Source organism: Crocuta crocuta, unplaced genomic scaffold, assembly GCF_008692635.1.
Source record: "Crocuta crocuta isolate KB4526 unplaced genomic scaffold, BGI_CrCroc_1.0 scaffold6, whole genome shotgun sequence".
Classification (NCBI taxonomy): domain Eukaryota; kingdom Metazoa; phylum Chordata; class Mammalia; order Carnivora; family Hyaenidae; genus Crocuta; species Crocuta crocuta.
The window spans coordinates 3365405-3378972 of NW_027531917.1; the positions used below are offsets into that span (position 1 = coordinate 3365405).

Below are 13568 nucleotides of genomic sequence, written 5' to 3' on the forward strand. Positions count from 1 at the left end.
AGAAACACTGTCATCCACCATAAGCATCTCTCAATAACAGGGAAGGACAGAATAATGAGCAGTAACCATTGAAGGTACTCTGATCAAGCAGAACCAAAGACTATATAAAAATAAAAGCCACTGATCGTGTCATTACAGAAGAATTAGCTAAAGAAAATGAGAGGGATGTGAGGAAAAATATCCACTCTTAAGCACAGAGAAAAGATTAACATAACTATAGTACTTGAGCCTGTGAGAGCTCCAGATCACTGTACCAAGAACAGCCTCAAAGATGAGGTCAGCCCTTCAAGATGGGCAGCGCAGACAGAAGCAAATCTGCCAGATTTACTGTATCTCATGGCCCACCAGGCTTGGAACAAAAGTTTAAAGGTGAACTAAGTTTTTCTCCTTCTTTTTAAAATTCTTTTTTAAGTGAACCAAAACAGAAAACAAATCTCTGAGCAGAAATCATAAAAGGAATGTGAAACATTCATCACATTTGGGTTGACAAGACTTAAGTGACTGCTGCTGTAACATTTGAAGAAAAGGAAGGAGCTGCTTAGCCTAGGAGAGAAGAGCAGGAGAAAGTTCCATCCTGCTAAAGACAAAGGCCATGCAATGAGATGCTATGCAAGTCCCTTAGCCTTAGTTTCTTAGTCTGTCAATTGGAAATGGCAGAAGAGGTAAATCACTCTGGAGTTTTGTGAAAGGTAATCCTTTGCTGCTAAAGGAAAGATGATCTGTTCTTAAAAATAATATTGATTCACTTATTACCAAGATAGTTAAACATACAGTATGTTTGAAGTGTCATATTAACCTTCAGGTTTTCACACTGGATAAATAGGACAGATGGATCTTTCAGATAAAGGTGAGAACAATTTTGAGAAGTGATTTGGGGTTCCACTCATCTCCCTTAAAATTATGCCTTGCAAGATTCTTCTTACAATTCCATAAAATTCACTGGGCTGGTAAAGATGCAAAGAATCACAGGCAAGGTTATGATTCTATGGCTGGACTTCCCCCATTTGGACTTTATTTAAATTTATCTTCAAGTATTTTCCTCATTTCACTAAAGGTTTGTCCTTCCTCAGAACTGACAGAAAAAAGAAGAACAAAACTTTACTTCTTCTGTTTTAATAATAAGAACATATTCTGAGAACTTTAGGTCAGCCCAAGAGGGAGTTATGCCCCCCTAAGAAATGGCTCTTCTCACTTCTCGGTCAGTCAAGTACATACTAAGTTCAAGCCCATGTGGGGAATACAGAAGTATCAAATTCTTCACGGGGCTTAGAGTTAGTTCAAGAGCAAAACTATTATACACAAACAAATTAGAAAATGGTATAAAACAACATTATAAAGTATTTATGTCACAAAACTGTAAGGGCTGTGTAGACTCAGAAAGGAGGACCCAGCCAGACAAGGTGTGGAACAAACATTCATAGAAAAGACGGGAACTGAAATGTAAATGGAAGCTATTGAATGGAGTATTCAAAAAATGATGAGGGATCCCCTCATCCCCTGGAAGTCTACTATGAAAAGAGAATTTGAGATTAAAAGAGAAGACTTGAAACTGCATCTGAACACTCAAACTGATTTTTAAACCCATTATTTGGACTTATGTGGAATAGATTTCAATTCTTAAAAATTAATGTGGCAAAAACAGTTGGCACAGTGCTGGACCTATAGCAGACACTCAGTAAATGGTATTAGTCTTCTAGTTATGCCTGTCTCCCCACAAGGATGGTGCTCCATCATCATCTGAGCCATAAATAGGGTTCCACCAGGCTGAGGCACAAGGGGTTGCCTCAGCACCAAAGAGGAGGCATTTGTTTTGTAAGGATGCAGTCTGGAAGAGCTCATGTTCTCTCATACCCAGTCATAAAGTGTGAAGTAAAGGATTAAGCTTTCTGGAGAAGATCCGTATGTCTAGTGCCTAAATTCAGCTACTCTGAAAAGTGATGTTATCTTTTATCCTTATTTCCGTGCTAGAAGGGAATCCCTCTTATGAGAAACCAATGAGCTTTCCAATGGGTTTTTTAGTCACCTGAGGTAAGAAACAAGTTACTGAGTAGTTAAAGGACCAAAGAGCAAAAGGCTTAAAAGCTAGCCTGGAATCTCCCTGTTTTACCTTGAAAGTCCTACCATTCCTGGGAGGCACACAAACAAAACAAATAGGTAAGGCAAATCCTACCCACAGAAAATAAAGAATCCTTTTCAGAAACTAATAGTCTAGACACTTCTTCCTAGGTGTTAATTTTACAGTTTCAGTGTACTTTCTATTTAGCATAACATTTTAAGTGTCAGACACTGAAAAGGTTTATTTCTTTACTTTTATGGAATACTTATAACCTTGAACTATAATACTTGAAGTATAAAGAACCAAAAATAAAGTTGAATCCCATGAAATTCCAATGAAGGTCCTGGGTAGTTATGAACCATTGAGACCGTGACAAGTCATAAAATTTATTCTGTTGGAACAAACTATACATTTTTTGACATGTGAATTTGTACAAAATGCTATACAAAAAAGAAGGGAGGGAAGGAGTTTAAAGGTTGGTGGGGGTTTTACTCTGTGGAACTAAGACTTGAGGATAATCAAAGGCTTTGTAAACCTTAGAGATGAAATGTACAGCTTCCCCATGTTGCAGCTAAAGTGATGGGCAGATGAGGAGGTGTCAGAGAACAAAGTCAGTAACACAATGGCACAGCATTCCCTGGCCATTAGAAGGTGGCTTTTCTGTTGAGAAATGGGGTTTTGCTTTTTTCTTTGTTTTTGATTGTGAATGAGTGAACTTTAAAAGTGAAGAATAGTGAAGTCAGTGCTTTCTTCAAAAACACTTATTTCAACTACTGCAAATCTGAAATAGTTTGCCCTTAAATTCCAATCATGAGGTAAGATAGGGTCAGAGCAGAAATGGATGGATATTCCTATAGCATGTACACAAGGTATACTATAGCCTTTTCTTTAATTCTGCCACAAACAGATTTCTCATAGAGATAAATAACTAAATGGGTGAAGCTTGCTCAGGTACAAAATCAGCAGCCAAGGGAAGTAGAGTATAATGTCACTACTTTCACCTCCAGCTGGTCCATTGCTAACCACTGTAACAGCTTGATTCAATTGCCCCTTACAACATAAGGCTAATATTCTCTAGAACACATTCATCTGAAAAGAACCTTACCTAGAGAAAATAGGATCTAACTGTGTATTCATGTATTCTGTCTTCTCAATGCTTGGCAGAAAAGGAAAATCTAACCCAAATGCTCTGAACTGTCAGGGAAAAATTAAACAAAATTTTAATTTTTATAATGCAAACAAGGGGACACAAATGCAGACTACAAGAAAAATTGTCACTCACATTCTAAGGGGTTTTAGATTAAAACGTTCCCACCGGTCTAATTAAACTTTACATATGGCCCATACTACAGCTCTCTAAAACATCCTGGAGAAAGAAACTAGTCATCCTCAGGAACTAGGAAAAGTGGATAAGGGTAGATGGAAGATATTCACAGTGGTTCATGATCTGACTGTTAATCAGCAGGAAGCCAAGTCAACCTTCATCCTCCAACTGCCCTGACCTGTGTGTGAATCCTATTCAGTGCTAGTAAATCTTCCTAGTTCCTTTGCCCCTTATTTACTGATTTACTATAGCTAAAATGGAGGGGTGTGTGTGTGTGGATTCTCTAGGAATCAAAATGTTTCACATTTTACATTCTTATGGCTCCTATTTAGCCTGTTTCTTGTGGCAAACTGTGTGACTTCAGGAGTCACGATAAAACATAAGCCTCTGTTGTTGTGGTTTCTAAATTTCTGAAGTTTTAATTTCCCACTAACAAGTTAGGAAACGTTTGGTTTCCCAAGCATACCACGTTAGCCACTGCCTCTGTAAAGGCAGCCAGACTACAAGGAGGTGAAAACCAGTGAACTCATCCACTCTGGCGCATGGCTGCTCCCTGCTTTGGCCTTTTATGTTAAATCTGACAAACTGAAAACCAGTGAATTAATGTCAGAAAGCCAAATAAAAGAGGAAAAAGAGGAAAGCGTATTTTTTTTTTTCTTTCTTAAAGACTTACAGGAGCTAGGGGCTTAAAAAAAATTTTTTTTTTTTGGCTCAGAATTAAGATTTGGAAAAGGATATACTCTTTGTAACTTTTTAAAGGGAAGAAAATAGAAGAAAGAAAAGCGACCTACCAAAGAATAAGTGTTAAGAGAAAGGAATTATCCTAATCCTCCAAAATACCTATTTACAATATCTGAATGAAAATAACCTGTGATCTGGGAAGAGAAAAAAGGGACTAATGGAGATTGAAAACAAAGAAAACTCTACAGCTACGTTAGAATGCTCCTCTAAAGAATCCATGTCTGTTTACTTCAATCCACTAAGACAGAAAGAAACATCTAAATATAAATGGATTTGGGGCAATAAGAAAATATATATAAATATTCTTAGTAAGATAAAGCACATGCACCCACACTTTTAAAGGTATATAGTATTATGTCCTTGAAGTCTGCCTGAGAAAAGTCTGCCTGTTAAAAATATTTTCCGAGAACTTTAAGTTCCTTGAAATGTTCAACGGAAATGGTATTTATGACAAACCACCTCCTCTGGGGAACATGAGATGTTATTACTGGCAAAGTCAGTTTTTAAACCATCCAAAAATATTTATGAATTTATGCCAAATGACTAAACTTGCTTTATTATTACAGTGATTAAGAGAATGTTAATGTCTCATCATCAAGGCTCAAAGTAATCATGAACCTACAGAAAATACCATGACAAAACAAAAGATTGTAAATGGTGATTTCTGTGCCTTTGACAGGCAGAATATTACAACACACTTATTCAGTGGAGAGCCTGGTACATGAGATACATGAGACAGGAGGTGTGGATGTATGTCATAGGGGTGAAAAACAGGATCTGGAGTAAAAACTGTATTGACATTCTGGTTCTGTCAATTAACCAGTAGAAACTTTGCCAAATTATCTAACTTCTCTTAGTTACTTTTTTGTGAAATGAGGACAACAATACTTGCCTCTAATCACTGTTTTCAGGACTAGCATGGTACATGGCATACAATAATTGCTTAGTAAATGTTAACGGTTATTCACAGACTATAGAGGGAAGGAACAAACTACTTACCACGTGTCTACTGCTTACAGTTATATGCTTAATCCTTAACATAGTACTTAAGTAGAATAACATGATTTAAAAGTAGAATAGGTATTAGTTCAAATATTTATTAGATACCAATTAAGTATAAGATAAACATATAGCATGGAATAAAACTGGCCAGTAATTGAGCAGTGAACACACACACACACACACACACACCCACACCCCTACCCACTCGCATTAAGTTTATGTTGTAGTAGGAAAGACCATGATCAAATAAGTAAAATACAGTATACCAGATGGTACTAGATGAGATGAGGGGGATGAGTGGCTCCCTGGGGAGGAAACCAGTACAAAAGACACAGGCCCTGTTGTGTTCAGGGAAAAACAAGGAAGGTGTGGCTGACAGAAAGCAAAGGTAGAAGGAGGCAGAGAGTCAAAGGGGTGGGGTCGGAGAGTATAGAAATGAACAAATGAACATTAAAAACATGGGATGGGAGAAAAGAGGAAACTGTTTTGAGGTCAGTACTCTGTGCTTTCTAGCATGTACTCTGGTTAACTGGGAAGAACATACTTTGCAGTCAGTGAATTTTTATTCTGGTTTGGTTATTTGTGCTGTTTAGTAATTATTTAACCTGTCTATATTTTAGTTTTTTTGGTTCTTACCCTCATCTATAAAATGGAAATAATACCTCATTTATAAAGATTAAATTAGAGCAAATGGCAGAGTAGACCTTCAATATGCTAGTCTCTTTCTGTAAGCTAAATTCTGCACTGGATCATAGCTGGGAACTGAAGTCTGTTCCAAATCCAGGGTTACTGTAACAATGGCTTTGCATATTATTTAATCTGCCTGGGCTTCAGTTTCTCAACTAACAAAATGCACACATTTTAAAGACAGCTATATAATAATCAAAGTGCTGTTATAAAAATTATAATCAAATAATATTACTATTATAATTTATCTTTAAATTGTCTTTTATATGAAATTTATCTACTTTAAAGTTTTAAAATAGGAAAAGTAGATGCTCCCTCTTTATTTGATTAAAAAGTCCTACAAATTTTAATTTCTTTAGCATGAAGTTGTAAAGATTTTATTTAGCAGTCATGCTGATTTTTATTCGTTTTTCCTACCCCTGCTTAAGAACACTGATTTAATGGAAAGATGTCCAAGACAATGTTTAACTGCAAATATCAAGGTGACAGACGAGCGGTCACAGTAAGCTATATTTTACATAAAGAAGGAGAGAATAAGAATCTTTACTTATATTTGTTTGTTTACTCATTAAGACATTCTACACGTACATATATGAAATAATATGTACAGTGGTTACAGGTTCAGAAAGGAGAATGAGTAGATGATGAGGTGGGAGAAAGACACTCACAGTTTACCTTTTAATATAAATATTTTGAAATACGTATTATATATATGGGAATGCTAATTGCTCTGGCCACAGATGAGGGCTAAGTCAGGAGCCTGACCTGGGACACCCAGGAACCTGGTACCTGAGGGAGCCCCCATCCATCAAAGTAAATGTGACATTTTATTGCCTTTTCTACTTTTTCTACTTTGTAACCTCCTTTGACTGTTCTTCAAATAAAGATGTCATGAACCCCACCCCCCAAAAAGGAATGCTAAACTACAATCCAAAACTGAAGTTCAGAGTTAAAACTGAGCAAAATAATTACAAAATTAATTATACAACAATATGAAAACCTCAAGCGGCTGTTTTCTCAGAAAATTTGGGTATTCTTCAACCTGTTACTTTATATTTTCTTCTGAAGTATTCAATGAAAAACATTATACAATATCCTCAGTAGTCTTCTCCCTGTTTTTCACTGGGGAAACCACACGTGGCAGTAAGCAGCACACACAGAAAAAGACTGTTCCTTCCAGGTCTGTGCCAAATCAGTCAGCCCATCCTGCCTCTGAATACCCAAGTAGACAAGTCTAAGAGTATCTGTCTTGTCCTTTCCCACAAAGAAAGTACATGTTCACACTCAAGGAATGAAGAACAGGGGTAAGATAAGCAGAACATTGGAGAGGCTTTGGGAAGGTCACTATTAGCATCCACTGTGATGTGCTGGCATTTCACGGAATAATGCACATTCACAACATCATTCTTTTCCAGAAAGGGAGAAGAGCTGTGGTGTAGATCTATAAACCAAAGAAAAATGGAAAATACTAGCTAATCCCAAATACAGTTGAACAACAGATAATGAAAAAGAGCTATGAATATCAGAGACAACACAAAGAGGTCTAATAGAAGTTTTCCAAAAAATTACCTATGCCCTAAAATGGTGGTTCTCCCTAAAGATGATTTTTGTCCCCAGGGTTTTTGCAATGTTGGGAGACGTTGTTTGGTTGTGACATCTGAATTGGGGATTACTGGGTTACTTCTGGCATTCAACAGGTAGAGGCCAGGAATGCTGCTAAACATCCTACAATGCACAGGACAGCCCCCACAACAAAGAATTATTCAGCCCCAAATGCCAGTATTGTTTAGGCTGAGAAACCCTGGCTTAAAATGACAGTCAACATGGCTAATCATGTGCATGGATGAAAAGATCCATGAATGGCCTGAAAGTAGATCACAGTAAACAGATTATGTAATCATACCTTTCATTCCAATGTGCACCCTGACTCTCTCTTGTAGGTGACCCCTACTTTAGGCTCAGGTACTCTTCAGTGTTGCCTCACCATCACAGTTTCCCACTTTTAATAGTAACTGATAAGTCCTGTGCCAGGCAGTATGCTAGGAGCTTATGGATTGTTTTACCTAATCCTTAGAACAACACTATTATAAGGGAGTCACCAGTATTATCCCCATTCTACAAATGAAGACAGGGAGACTCAGAGGTTAAAACTGCTTGCTCAGCCATACTAGGTAGAAGCGGGGAAGCCAAGATTCAACTCTAAAAATTGAAATCCAGGATCTGAATTTCTCCCCTAGCACTACCCTGCCTCCTATAGTCTTCTACTGCCTTTTTTCCATTAGTGCTGCAGTGAGTGCACTTAACACCATTCCTGCCTGCCCCTTGCCACTCAGATGCCTGCAGTGTTTTCTGCCATCTACTGCTGGGGCAGTAGGGGATGGGCCGTAGGGAGAACATCAGCCCTATCCCTACAGAAGGCTACCTTGGGGCAAAGGGATAAGATACAGAAGAACACAAATCCACAAGTCACAGAACACAAAATCAACTACAGCAAGGAGAAGGAAGGAATCAAAAGAAAAGCAATTAAAGTGTTAGGAACCTGGGGACAAGCCCATTACCACCACCATCACCAACTTAAACTTAAAGACAGCTCTGCATGTTCTGTCTTTCAGGAATACAGGAGCACACACACATCTCTGACAACCCAAGGCATCACATGCTGGGTAGCTTTTTGAATGCTTCTCCCTAGAGACACAAGGCAGTAAGGGGAAAGAAGGCATCATGGCTATGATTGGCCCAAACAGGCCTTAAAACATCAGGGAAATATCCACCTAAAACTCCCAGTCAACTCAAGGACCTGAAGCCTCAATCTGATAAAAGATAGGCTAGGGTTGTTTTGTTTTGTTTTATTTTGTTTTGTTTTTGGCATAGTAGCAATCTCAAAGAAAGTCTGGAACAGAGAAAATGTTAAAATGTTTATATAAGGGATCTTTTTCAAATAATGAAAAAACTCATTCAGAGTGTGTAAAAGGCTAAAAACACAAAAAGAAGAGTAGGTTCTTTAGTGTAGCAGTGTATTCACAGTAATTTTTTTTAAGAACTCCTTTATAGCTATAATATATTCAAAGCAAGCCAGAAAAATCCATCTGAGTAAATGGGAAAAAGAAAAATCTATTAGAGTATTTTTTAACATGAATAATTAAAATGGGGGATGGAGAGGCCTAAGTTTAGTGGTATTAAATGAACATCATCATCCTATGGTTCTTTCTAGAAAGCTCCTTAACTGACTATAGCACTGGAGAGACAACACATAATTCAGGCTCTAAGTAATTATCCTAGATTTATATGTGCTAATCTTATTGTCACTTCTGTATTAGTTCCTGTTTCCTTTCCCAGGCCTAATCTGTGCATATTTTTCAAGTGTCTACCTGGCCCTTTGGTCGGGTATGGAGAGTCTTTTTTAGTCCAGATTCCATGGTCTCAAAATGAAAATATTCTCCTTGTAGACTGACTCTTCAAACTCTGTGCCTGTGAGCTCTCAGAGTGGTCTTTTTCTGGCTCTAAAACTACACTTTTCAGCAGTTTTTCTTTCTAGGAGACCCTTCGTCTCAAGATTTTTTTTTTCTTTTTCTTTTTCCAGTCAGTTCTTTGTTTTTTGTTTTGCTTTTAAGAAGGAGATTTGCCCCAACCCCTGTCCCTCTGTTCAATGTGAGGGTTTCATAGGCTCCTATAAGGATCTTACTTTTCTGCTAAAAGCTTCCAATCTCCTTAAAATTAATAGGTCATTGAATATTTGCATCTTATAATTTCACTTGCCCTAATCCCTGGGGATCCAAACAAAATTGTTCAGATAATGAAAAGTCCCACTCAAAATGCCCCATTTTTAAAATAGATTCCTCTGACACCAGCCAAAACCTCCTCTGTCACTTCATGCCCCAATTCTTGTTTCACAGTGAAGGAAAAGTAGTAACTCATCTTGCCGGATATGGACCCATTTATGATGTGTCTAAATGATCTCAATGATGATGACAGGATCTTCAATAACAAGGACATAAAGCAGACACAGATGTACACTCATACTCAGCTAGCAGATGCCAAAAAAAGTGTTACTGTTCTTCTAGATCTTGCTGACCAAGTCAAATGAATTGAGCATTACATTATGACTATGGTATGCTGTAGCTGTAATTTTGAAAAAAACCTTTGACTTGTGAGAGAAATAAAAGGAAGCAGCACACATTGAATAAAAAAGACTGGTCATAGCTATTTTTATGAGTGCTCCTAAAAATCAGACTAAACAGTGAAAAGTCCCATTGAAAAAGGGAGTAGAGCAAAGAAACATAAATTATAGGCTTGATTATCAAGAACTATCTCAAACTAAGAAACTTTCCAAAACAATTGCTTATATGTATTCTGCAAACTGCTTAGAGTTCTGCGGTTATTTAACTATGAATGTAGCCGCTGTCAATGCAGTGCAACAATTAAAATTATATGTTAGAAAAGAAGTGCTAAAAGATATGGTAGAATATAATCATAACCACACTATCAAAGTCTAGCCATGAGAGGAGATATGAAAATGAATAAAGCAATGTTATGTATATAGTTCCTGCTTAGTGATTAACATGTTAAACCAGGAAGAAAAAGTAATGTATTAACTGCTCTGGAAGAATAATAGCAAAGCTAGAAATTGAGGCCCTTCAAAGTGAAGTTTCACACCTAGAATTAGAATAAGAGATATAGTATTTCATGTATCTTAAGAACAAACAATTTGGTTTGATCACACTATGTGCTTGTTAATGGGAAACTATAAGTTTATGACAGGCTGGTTTTGGCAGAAAAAGGTAAACTGAGAAATAACAAGCACAGTATCTTGCATATGGTAAGTGTTCATTGTAGCTACTTCAAAAAAATGAAATGAATCAAATATCAGCTGATATGCACAGCACTGTGGATGGATGCATTTTAAAAATGAGGCAACTCTGTGATTTCATGACCTTATTTCAAATTAATGGTTTCAAATAAAATACAATGTCTTATGGAGACAGTTTTGTCATTTAGGATTTTTCTTAGAACTGGGTGAGAGGTATTAAAGGCAGAGAATCCTCTACCTATCCGAGATAGGGAACAAACTAGTTTTATTAATGATGGAAACACTGGAGCAGTGTGAGTAGGTCAGTGAATCTGGATGAAGCAAGGGGCTCACTCAGTTACAGCCTATAGCAGGTGATAGCCCAAACTAGAGGCTTTTTCAGAGGACATATTTGTCATTTATGCTTCAGACTATCCTTGAGAGAAGTGGTTCTCAAAGTGTAATCCCTTTCAAGAGCTCTGCAAGTTCAAAGTTATTTTCATAAAAACACCATTTTTTTTCACTCTCATTCTCTTAAAAGTATACACGGAGTTTTCCAGAGGCTACATGAGGTGCTGTGAAGTCATTACTCTGACAAAGCCAGACATTGGAATTTGCAGAAACAGGAAATAATGCAAATATTCCCTCTAAGTTTTTTGTTTCGAAAAAGTTATTTTTCATAAAATATGTTGATATACAATGGCTTATTATTTTTAATAAACATATAAACATTTAAAAATCTTAGTCTGAGTTTCTAATATAGTAAATATTGATAGATATAATCCTCAATAATTTTTAAGAGTACAAATGAATCATTAGACCAAAAAGTTTGAAAACTAATGCTCTGGAATCTTTACTGAATTGCACTGGAACTATCTGTTCATTCTTTCCCAAAGCCTATGAATGCTTTGAAAACAGGAACCCTCCCCTGTTCATCTCAGTATATCCCCAGAACTAAGTAATTCCTTTGTTGTTTGAAAATCAAATGAACAAGTTTTGCCATATTCATAACAAAAACTTAAATTCAGGATCCATATAATAAATATAGTGGAGTAGGTGTCTCCTAAAAATGACAGATGAAAAGGTAAGCTGACTCTGAAGTTCCCTCCGTACAGATTGATTTCTACAGCTAACAGAAACAACACAGTGCCATTAATGGCTTGTAGAATTGGTTTTACTGCTTGATAATCACCCTACATTTATTTATACAGGCTAGGTGTTTAAAACAAGTGAAAAAAATCTGGAAAAGTAGAAATATAATTGATGTATTAGGTTGGTCAGATTGTAGATGAATATTCCTTTTCTGTTTCATTTGCTATTGATTAATGTTGTTTGTGTAATGAACATATGTGTCCAGTAGAGCTCTGGACTGTAAGGAAAAAATTAAAGAACCACTCCTTTGTTTGCAGACGAAATAACAAAAAGCAGAATGAGGGCCTAGGATATGGACATTTACCACCAATCTCTTTTCTCAAACAAGCAAGCACATATAATTTAATGCAGGAATCTGAAGAAGGAAAAAGGAATATTGCAACAGTCTTGGTTCTTTCAAAAATCCAATAATGTACTTGGAGAACACCAATGGGAAAACCACTTACACCTCATTTTTTTTAAATACTTAAAACCATGAACATAGTAAACATGAGGGTGTCTTCTTTAAAGCTGAATAAAATTATTCAAGACAATGCTAAAGTATTTTCTATGGAAGGCATATCATTCATTCCTTCAAAAAACATTCATTTTGGTAAACAAATAAAACATTTGATATACCCTCCACATGTAAGGGCTTTGTAGTAAACATATTTATAGAAGAAACAAATGAATCAGACATGTGCCCGATTCTTAAAAAGCTTGTATTTTAATAGGGTTGATTGTAATGCACATAAATAAGATACAATCAGAAGTGGTGAAAATTATGAAATATCATGGGTATGACTGGCATTTGAGCATTTAGACAAACCATCTGTTTCATATGTGTTATATGATGAATATTACTAACTGTCTCACAAAGGGGAGATAAAATATAGTCACACATGTGTGCTGACATATGTGTGTGTAAATAAAAACTAAAAAGGCCCTCTGAATATATAATTTGTAGTAAAGAACCAGCTTTATGGTTAGTACCAAAGAACATTCAAGAGGACATATGTGATATTTTTGAAAAAACAAGGAAATTAGTGTTGCACATAAGAATAGTGATAAACCACAGTAAGTTATAACAGTTCTAAGCCATAAAAGAAACTCTAAAGAAAAAGCTGTAACAAGACACTGCTTTAAGCCAGTTTAGATTTAACTATCTCAATTTGTGTCCATGAAACCAGCTTCTACAACCTGTTTTTATTGGACAGGATTCAGTGAATAGTCCTATAATCCTGTGCTATCAGTACTTGAACATGAAGATGAGTACTCCAAGACAGCAGTCTTTAGACTGGGGTACATATACCCCTGAAGGTACTCAAAGACTTCCCAGAGTTATAAGCATGGAGAAAAGGAATCAATGTCGACATCGACAATCAATTCACATATGCTTTTTAAAACAAATCTGCCAACAAAAGGGCTTCTTGCACTGAGTTTTCCAGCAATCCTTTCAAAACAGTCTTTCTAACTTAACAAAATTTTACCAAATGCATCTTCCTGGGCTGGAAAATTCTCTGGGGCACAGAACAAAGGGACAACTACAGAAAGACTTCCACCCGAGAGTGTCTCATGAGTGCAGAGCAGCAAGAGCTTCAAAACCACTAGAGGAAGCAGTGCTTGTGTCTTCACCTGGAAACAACTTGGGGCAAGCTGCTATGCCATCTCTTTTATAAGTGAAATGGCTGCCAAAGAGATGGATATTTACACATTTACTTAAGTTGGAAGATGAAGTCAGACTTTTCCTGAATGTCTGATTTGGACAACTAGTTTGCCAATGGTGACTTTTAGATTATACATCAAATATTAATATATATCTTTTGCAATTATTTAAACCT

At 36.6% G+C, this 13568-nt stretch overlaps 3 protein-coding genes across 7 annotated transcripts in view; 2 read left to right on the forward strand and 1 right to left on the reverse strand.

Annotated features, from left to right (window-relative positions):
- CMSS1 (cms1 ribosomal small subunit homolog) overlaps positions 1-13568 on the reverse strand; it is a 386003-nt gene that overhangs the window by 331763 nt on the left and 40672 nt on the right. The gene's annotated exons all lie outside the window — the stretch shown is intronic.
- Positions 1-13568, forward strand: part of LOC144240494 (filamin A-interacting protein 1-like) — a 118833-nt gene that overhangs the window by 75385 nt on the left and 29880 nt on the right. The gene's annotated exons all lie outside the window — the stretch shown is intronic.
- The window catches only part of LOC144240490 (filamin A-interacting protein 1-like), a 32626-nt gene that overhangs the window by 6325 nt on the left and 12733 nt on the right, over positions 1-13568 (forward strand). Inside the window, exon 1 of one of the 2 annotated variants that reach the window (XM_077774833.1) lies at positions 6252-6312. The exons of the other annotated variant lie outside the window; for it this stretch is intronic. The gene's annotated coding sequence lies outside the window, so the exon portion shown is untranslated. Of the gene's footprint in view, positions 1-6251; positions 6313-13568 lie in introns of those variants that run through there. 2 annotated transcript variants of the gene reach the window in all.